Source organism: Leucopleurus acutus, assembly GCF_964270905.1.
Source record: "Leucopleurus acutus genome assembly, chromosome: 5".
In the NCBI taxonomy this organism is placed as follows: Eukaryota; Metazoa; Chordata; class Mammalia; order Artiodactyla; family Delphinidae; genus Leucopleurus; species Leucopleurus acutus.
Window position 1 is genome coordinate 114,261,690 of NC_139147.1, and position 7,821 is coordinate 114,269,510.

Below are 7,821 nucleotides of genomic sequence, written 5' to 3' on the forward strand. Positions count from 1 at the left end.
ATTAGTTCTAACAGTATTTTGGGGGGGGGGATTCCTTAGGATTTTCCACGTACAAGATTGTTTTCTGCAAATAAAAATAATCTTAGTTCTTTCTTTTCCAACCTGAATGTCTTTTCTTTTTTTGTCTAATTACTGTGGTTAGAACCTCCAGTACAGTATTAACTAGAAGTGGCAACAGTGGACATAATTATCTTGTTCCTGATCTTAGGAGAAAGGCATTCAGCCTTTTACCATTAAGTATGATGTTAGCTGTGGGTTTTTGTAATGCATTTGCTGAGGATTTCTGCATCTAAATTCATAAGAGATCTGGGTGGAGTTTTCATTTCTTGAGATGTATTTGTCTGGTTTTGGTATAACCAGGATAGGATAATACTAGCTTCATAGAATGAAATGGGAAGAGTTCCTTCCTCTTCTATTTCCTGGAAGAGTTTATGAAGAACTGGTGTTAATTCTTTAAATGTCTGGTAGAATTAACCAGTGAATGGTAATCCTTTTGCAATTTATACATATATGAAATCATTACATTGTACACCTTAAACTTACACAATGTTATATGTCAATTACATCTCAATAAAGCTACAGGGAAGGGACATCCCTGGTGGTGCACTGGTTAAGAATCCGCCTGTCAATGCAGGGGACATGGGTTCGAGCTCTGGTCCGGGATGATCCCACACGTCACAGAGCAACTAAGCCTGTGCACCACAACTACTGAGCCAGCATCCACAACTACTGAAGCCCGAGCCCCTAGAGCTTGTGTTCCACAAGAGAAGCCACCACAATGAGAAGCCTGCGCACCACAACAAAGAGTAGCCCCTGCTCACCGCAGTGAGAGAAAGCCCACATGCAAGGACCCAATGCAGCCGAAAATAAATAAATAAATAAATAAATTTTAAAAATTGCTGCAGGGAGAAAAGAGTTCACCAGTGAGGCCATCTGGGTCTGGAGTTTTCTTTATTGATAGTTTTTTTAAATTACAAATTCTATCTATTTACTTGTTAGCTTTTCTGTCTTCTTGACTCAGTTTATGTCTTTTAAGAAATTTGTCCATTTTATCTAAGTTACCTAATTTATTGGCATACAATTGTTCATAATATTCTTTCACAATCCTTTTTATTTCTGTAAGATGAGTAATAATGTCCCTCTTACATTTGAGCCTTCTCTCTTTTTCTTGATCAATCTAGCTAAAGGTTGGTCAACTTGATTGTTCTTTTCAAAGAAGCAACTTTAAAAAATATATATTTATTTATTTAATTATTTATGGCTGTGTTGGGTCTTCATTGCTTCCCTTACTGCAGAGCATGGGCTCTAGGTGCGTGGGCTTCAGTAGTGGTGGCACGCAGACTCAGTAGTTGTGGCTTGCGGACTCTAGAGCGCAGGCTCAGTAGTTGTGGCGCACGGGCTTATTTGCTCTGCAGCATGTGGGATCTTCCTGGACCAGGGATCAAACCCATGTCCCCTGTATTGGCAGGCGGATTCTTAACCACTTTGCCTCCAGGGAAGTCCCCAACTTTCAAGTTTATTTATTTTTGCTATTGTTTTTCTATTTTCTACTCCTTTAATTTCTGCTGTATAGCCATTGGTATTCTTGACTTGCTTGTCTGAGCATGGAACCTTTGCTTTATGAATGAGCTAGAGCGAGGGGAATCAGACCTTAGTATTCTCAGTGTGCCAGACCCAAGGTAGAGCCTCTGTCCCATGAGTGGGAGGTGGGTGGAAGATGGGAGCCTTATGTCTTGGCGGCATCCATCTGGAGTGAAGGTTCCATCACCCTGAGTTGGGAGAAGGGAGGGAGTGGGTTCAGAGGCCACAGATTCTCATTGCTCTTACCAAATTTTAGTAAGTTTTCCTGAATAAATGTTTTTGCATTTGCTACATGGCCTAAAGACGATCTCTAGAGAAGTGAATATTTTAAAGTGATTTTCACCAGTTTTACTGTGGAGTGAACCATGAAGATCCTCACATTACCATGCCAGAAATAGACCCCTGGGGGTTGCTTTCTAATTTTTTAGTTTGATTTTATAACTATATGGCACATTTACATGATTCTAAAGTCAAATCTATTAAACAATGTATATTCAGAGAAATCCAGTGTCTATTCCTATCCTTTCTACTCTGTTGCCTCTTCCTACTGATAAGACTAAAACATTTAAAAATATTAGATATAATTAGTACACGATAACATTCACCCTTTAAAGTGTACAATTCAGTGGTTTTCAGTATATTTACAAAGTTGACAACTATCATCACTATCTAATTTCAGAATATTTTATCTTCCCCAAAAGAAATCCCATAGCAGTTAGCAGCCACTCCCCATTTTCCCTTCCCCCTAACTCTGGCAAACACTAATCTACTTTCTTTCTCTCTGGATTTGCCTATTCTGGACTTTTCATATCAATGGAATAATACAATATATGGCCTTCTGTGACTGACTACTTTCACTTGCACAATGTATTCAGGGTTCATTTATTTTGTAGTATGAATCAATATGTCTCTTCTTCTTTTTTTTTTGTTTTTTTTTTTGTTTTTGTTTTTTTTTCTTCTTCTTTTTTTATTCAAACAGAAAGTCACAAAAATTATAATCATCCTCATCAGTTCACTCAATATGTCTTCTTTTTTAACGACTAAATAATATTCCATTGTTTGTACATAACACAATTTGTTTACTCATTCATCAGTTGATGGGTTTTTTTCCATTTTTTGGCTATTATGAATAGTGCTGCTATGAACATTCATGTTGAAGTTTCTGTGTGGACATACGTGTTTTCTTTTGGGTACATGTCTAGGAGTGGAATTGCTCGGTTATAGACAACATTTCTGAAAAAGTTTTTGTTTTGTTCTTCCATAGACAGATAGAGGTAGAGATATAAATATTATACATATATCATCACTTTCTTAGGCAAGCACTTTCTTATGGTAGCACTGCATACATATTTTTTTCTTCTCTTTGCTTTTTTCACTTAAAATATATCCTGCAAAACAAAATAAAAATTTCATATGCTAGGCATCAGTCCATTATAGTATACAGATATTCCTTGCTTCTTTTTACTGTTGCATAATCAGGATGTGCCATGATTATTCAACCAGTAACATATTCACGGACATTTGGGTTGTTTCACAGTCTCTTGCTGTTTCAAAGTGAACTGGAATAAATTGCCTTATGTATATATCTTTAATTTTTTTAAAAATTTTTTTTGGCCACACTATGCAGCTTGTGGAATCTTAGTTCCTTGACCAGAGATCAAACCCATGCCCCAGCACAGAAAGCACTGAGTTCTAACCACTGGACCACCAGGGAATTCCCTATCGTTTCATATTTTTGCACATGTATTTTTGAGATAAATTCTTGGAACTGAGATTTCGGGGTTAAAGGATAAATGCAGTCTTCTCAAATTCCTTTCCACTGAGGTTTCCCTACATTATATTCCTAGCCAGTATCCCTATGTGGTTACTTTTTATAATGTACTATATATGATTAAAAAAATAATGTGTATTTTTTAGTTTGTGGTGCCAGTTCTGTGTTTGTTACCTTGATCAAATTGTTAATTATGCTGTTTAAATCTAGATTCTTATTAATTTTCAAACTTCTTGATAGAAGTTTATGGGTTTGTAAGTTTCTATGTTTCTTCTAATATTTCTGCATGTTTTTGCTTTAAACATTTTGAGACTATGTTTAGGTGTATTCAAATTATACCTTTTTTTTTTGCTTTTTTAAACTTTATTTATTTTTTACTTTTTTTTTGCTTTTTTTTATTGGAGTATAGTTGCTTTACAATATTGTGTTAGTTTCTGCTGTACAGCAAAGTATATAAGTTATACATATACATATTCAAATTATACCCTTTCTGATAGCTTTTTTCCGCTATGTAGTGTCTATTCTAATCTCTGATAATGCTTTCTGACTTTATTATATTTCATGTGGAATATATATTCATATATATATGTATTCACCTTTCTTTTGGGTGCTGTTTATGTGGTGTCTTTTTTTAAAAAATTATTTATTTATTTATTTATGTCTCCGTTGGGTCTTTGTTGCTGTGCGCAGGCTTTCTCTAGTTGTGGCGAGCAGGGCTACTCTTCATTGCTGTATGCTGGCTTCTCATTGTGGTGGCTTCTCTTGTTGCAGAGCACAGGCTTTAGGCGCGCAGGCTTCAGTAGTTGTGGCACATGGGCTTAGTTGCTCCGAGGCATGTGGGATCTTCCCGTACCAGGGCTTGAACCCGTGTCCCCTGAAATGGCAGGTGGATTCTTAACCACTGCGCCACCAGGGAAGTCCTGGTATCTTTTTCTATCTCTTTGTGTTCAATCTTTCTATGTTATTATGTTTCAAGTATCTATTTTAAACACCATATACTTGAAATTTGAATATGTTTTTATGTAGTTAAAAAACTATGCTTAGTACATTTATATATATTATTATTAGTGATGTTTTGGAATTTATTTCTACTATCATATTTATCGTTTTCTGTTTACCATGTATTTTAACTTTTATCATTTTTTAATTATTTTATTTTGCTTATATTTAACTCCTATTCCTGCCTTCTACTGGACTGTTGGGTTATGAAATTTCTGAGCTTTTTTATGGAAAATATGGAAAAAATCTATCTCAGCAGCATGATATTTTCTTTAGTATAATTTTTTTTCTTCAGAAATTGGAGACCATCTTTCCATTTAGTTTCTTCCTTTCCTCCAAGGTTAGGGATAACTTGAGAGGAGCTTATTTTGTAGAAGTTAGTATAAAGTTATTTTTATTTCTAAACCATAATTTAAGTACATGTAAAGCACACAAAACTGTAGCTTACAATGTATGAAGCTTTTGGAAAAAAATTTATCTTAATCTTTTGTACTGTAAAAATATTTCCTAAATATCATCAAAAGAGAGACTCTTTTGAATATCCCTATTATCAGGAAATACACACTAAAATATTTAGCGGTGAAGACTCCTTATGTATGTAGCTTTTCTGCAAATGGTTCAGGAAAATAATTATAGATAGAAGGAGTTATTAGAAAGAAAGAGAGAGAATGATAAAAGTGAATGATATAAAATGTTCATATTAGGTAAATCAGGGTAAACGGTATATGACTGTTTTGGTACTATTTTTATATTTGCAACATTCTATAACTTTGAAATTATTTTAAAGAAAAAATATTTAAAACTATATTTGGAGAACTCTAAATATAAAGAAAAATTTTAAAACTCTATATTTAGCAAAATATTTAAAAGAAAGTTTCTTTTTGTATGAAAATTTCCATTCATATTAAGTAAAAAAAAGTGAATACATTAATATTTTTGATGATGATTCGGTGCCACCCAGTGTTCAATTTCTGCAACTGCTAATCTTACAAATTTAAACCCAACTGTATTTGGAAATGACTTTTTGTTGATTTCTTTATGCTGGCAACATAAGACTATAAAAACAATGTATGTGATCAAAATTAATAAAAAGAAATCTATTAAATATGAAAAAAGAGTCATGCATTGTGATATCAAATGCAGATTTCTGCCTCCCTTGAACTTTAAAAAATATATATATATTTATTTATTTGGCTGCACTGGGTCTTAGTTGAGTTATGTGGGATCTAGTTTCCAGACCAGGGATTGAACCCGGGCCCCCTGCATTGGGAGCTCAGCATCTTAGACACTGGACCACCAGGGAAGTCCCTGCCTCCCTTGAATTTTAGCAAAAATGCGAGAGGACATCAAAGTAGCTGGAGCATACAAGAAGCCTCTGATCAGTCACAGACTAGTCAAAACTAGGGATTTACACATAATCCATAATAATTACAGGGCATAAAATTTATTATTCAGAACATCCATATACTGGAGTGAATTGGTCACAGCAGAAAACTAGTAGCTTTTTTTTCTTTTTCTCTAAACAACAGATGTAGGTTTTTTTTTTAAAGCAAAATAAATTCCATTATAACAAAAGAACAAAGTGGATTTAACATTTGACTTAAGATAATTCAGTATCATACTTTTTTTTAAATTTTATTTTATAAGTTTATTTATTTATTTATTTTTGGCTGCATTAGGTCTTTGTTGCTGCGCGCGGGTTTTCTCTAGTTGCGGCGAGCAAGGGCTACTCTTCGTTGCGGTGCGCGGGGTTCCTATTGCAGTGGCTTCTGTTGTTGCGGAGACCGGGCTCTAGGCACGTGGGCTTCTGTAGTTGTGGCACGCAGGCTCAGTAGTTGTGGCTCATGGGCTTGGTTGCTCTGTGACATGTGGGATCTTCCCAGACCAGGGCTCGAACCCGTGTCCCCTACAATGGCAGGCAGATTCTTAACCACTGTGCCACCAGTGAAGTCCCTTAGTATCATACATTTTTAAAGAAATATAATACTTCAGCGACTTCCCTGGTGGTTCAGTGATTAAGACTCCGTGCTCCCAATGCAAGGGGCCCGGATTCAGTCTTGGTCAGGGAACTAGATCTTGCATGCCGCAACTAAAGAACCCACACGCCACAACGAAGATCCTGCGTGCAGCAGCTAAGATTCAGTGTAGCCAAATAAATAAATAAATATTATTTAAAAAGAGAAATATAATACTTTAAAACAAATATCAAAAATTTATCTGCTTTAACACACCACTCATGCTAATGATGTTTTAGTCTTCTTCACGGGTTGTGGCTAAGATCCAAAATCCTCAGAAAAATCAGGATGTTAAACTTTGAGTTCAATTTAGATATCCTCAGTGTCTTCATCATCTCCAACATTTAACTGGATTTTGGCATCATCTCTGGGAACAAATGTAACTGCCTTTGACTGTAGCTTGTCTTGGAAGCTCAACATATGCCTGCAGATGCCTTTATGTGTGAGATGTAATGAAAAATTATGTAGCTTTGCTGTCCAGTATTCTTGCAAGCCCAACAATATAGTGTCTTAAGTTCTTATTGAAACTTTTTTCCCTCAATTTCTTCTGACCATCAAAACACATTGCTTCTAATTGTGCATTTCCCAACATTTACTTACCTGGGCTACAGGCCCATTCTTTTTTTTTTTTTTTCTTTTTGCGGTGTGCGGACTTCTCACTGTTGTGGCCTCTCCGGTTGCAGAGCACAGGCTCCGGATGCACAGGCCCAGCGGCCATGGCTCACGGGCCCAGCCGCTCCGCGGCATGTGGGATCTTCCCAGACCGGGGCACGAACCCGTGTCCCCTGCATCGGCAGGCGGACTCCCAACCACTGCGCCACCAGGGAAGCCCTACAGGCCCATTCTTGAACACTAGTTCTTTGTTTCAGATTCATTCTCATTCTTACTTCTGTACCTATTTTTACCTTTATTCTTGGGCATGGCTGCCACGGGGATCTGGGTTTGTGTCTCCTTCCCTGGTGCATGGGACACAGCAGTCCTGGGAGACTGGGTGCCGTGTGTGGGAGAGCGTCCAATTGAGGCTTCTTTATCACCCCCCACCCACCATCTTTTTTTCATAGTTATACATTCTATACCTATTCTCTCAATAAACACTTTTAAAACTTAACTAGGTATGTTTGATGAAGTCTAAAATTAACGTTTATTTCTACCTTCTTGAGCAAAGACTTTAACATGCTTTGATTTCAATCATCTCTTCTTCCATAATGTATGTTAATGTTGTCTTGTATTTTTCTTTGCCCAAATTAGCTATTATTGTTGTCTTTTATGAGCCTGTGTTGTTTTTACATTGCTCCATGTTTACCAATTTATTTATTCACCATTTCTTCTTGCATCTCATTCCTTCTGGGTTCCATTTCCTTCTTCCAGAAGTACATCCCTTAGTACTTCTTTCAGCAACTAACAGTGAGTGATAATTGCTCTCAGTCTTTTTGTTTGTTTGTATGAAAATGTTTT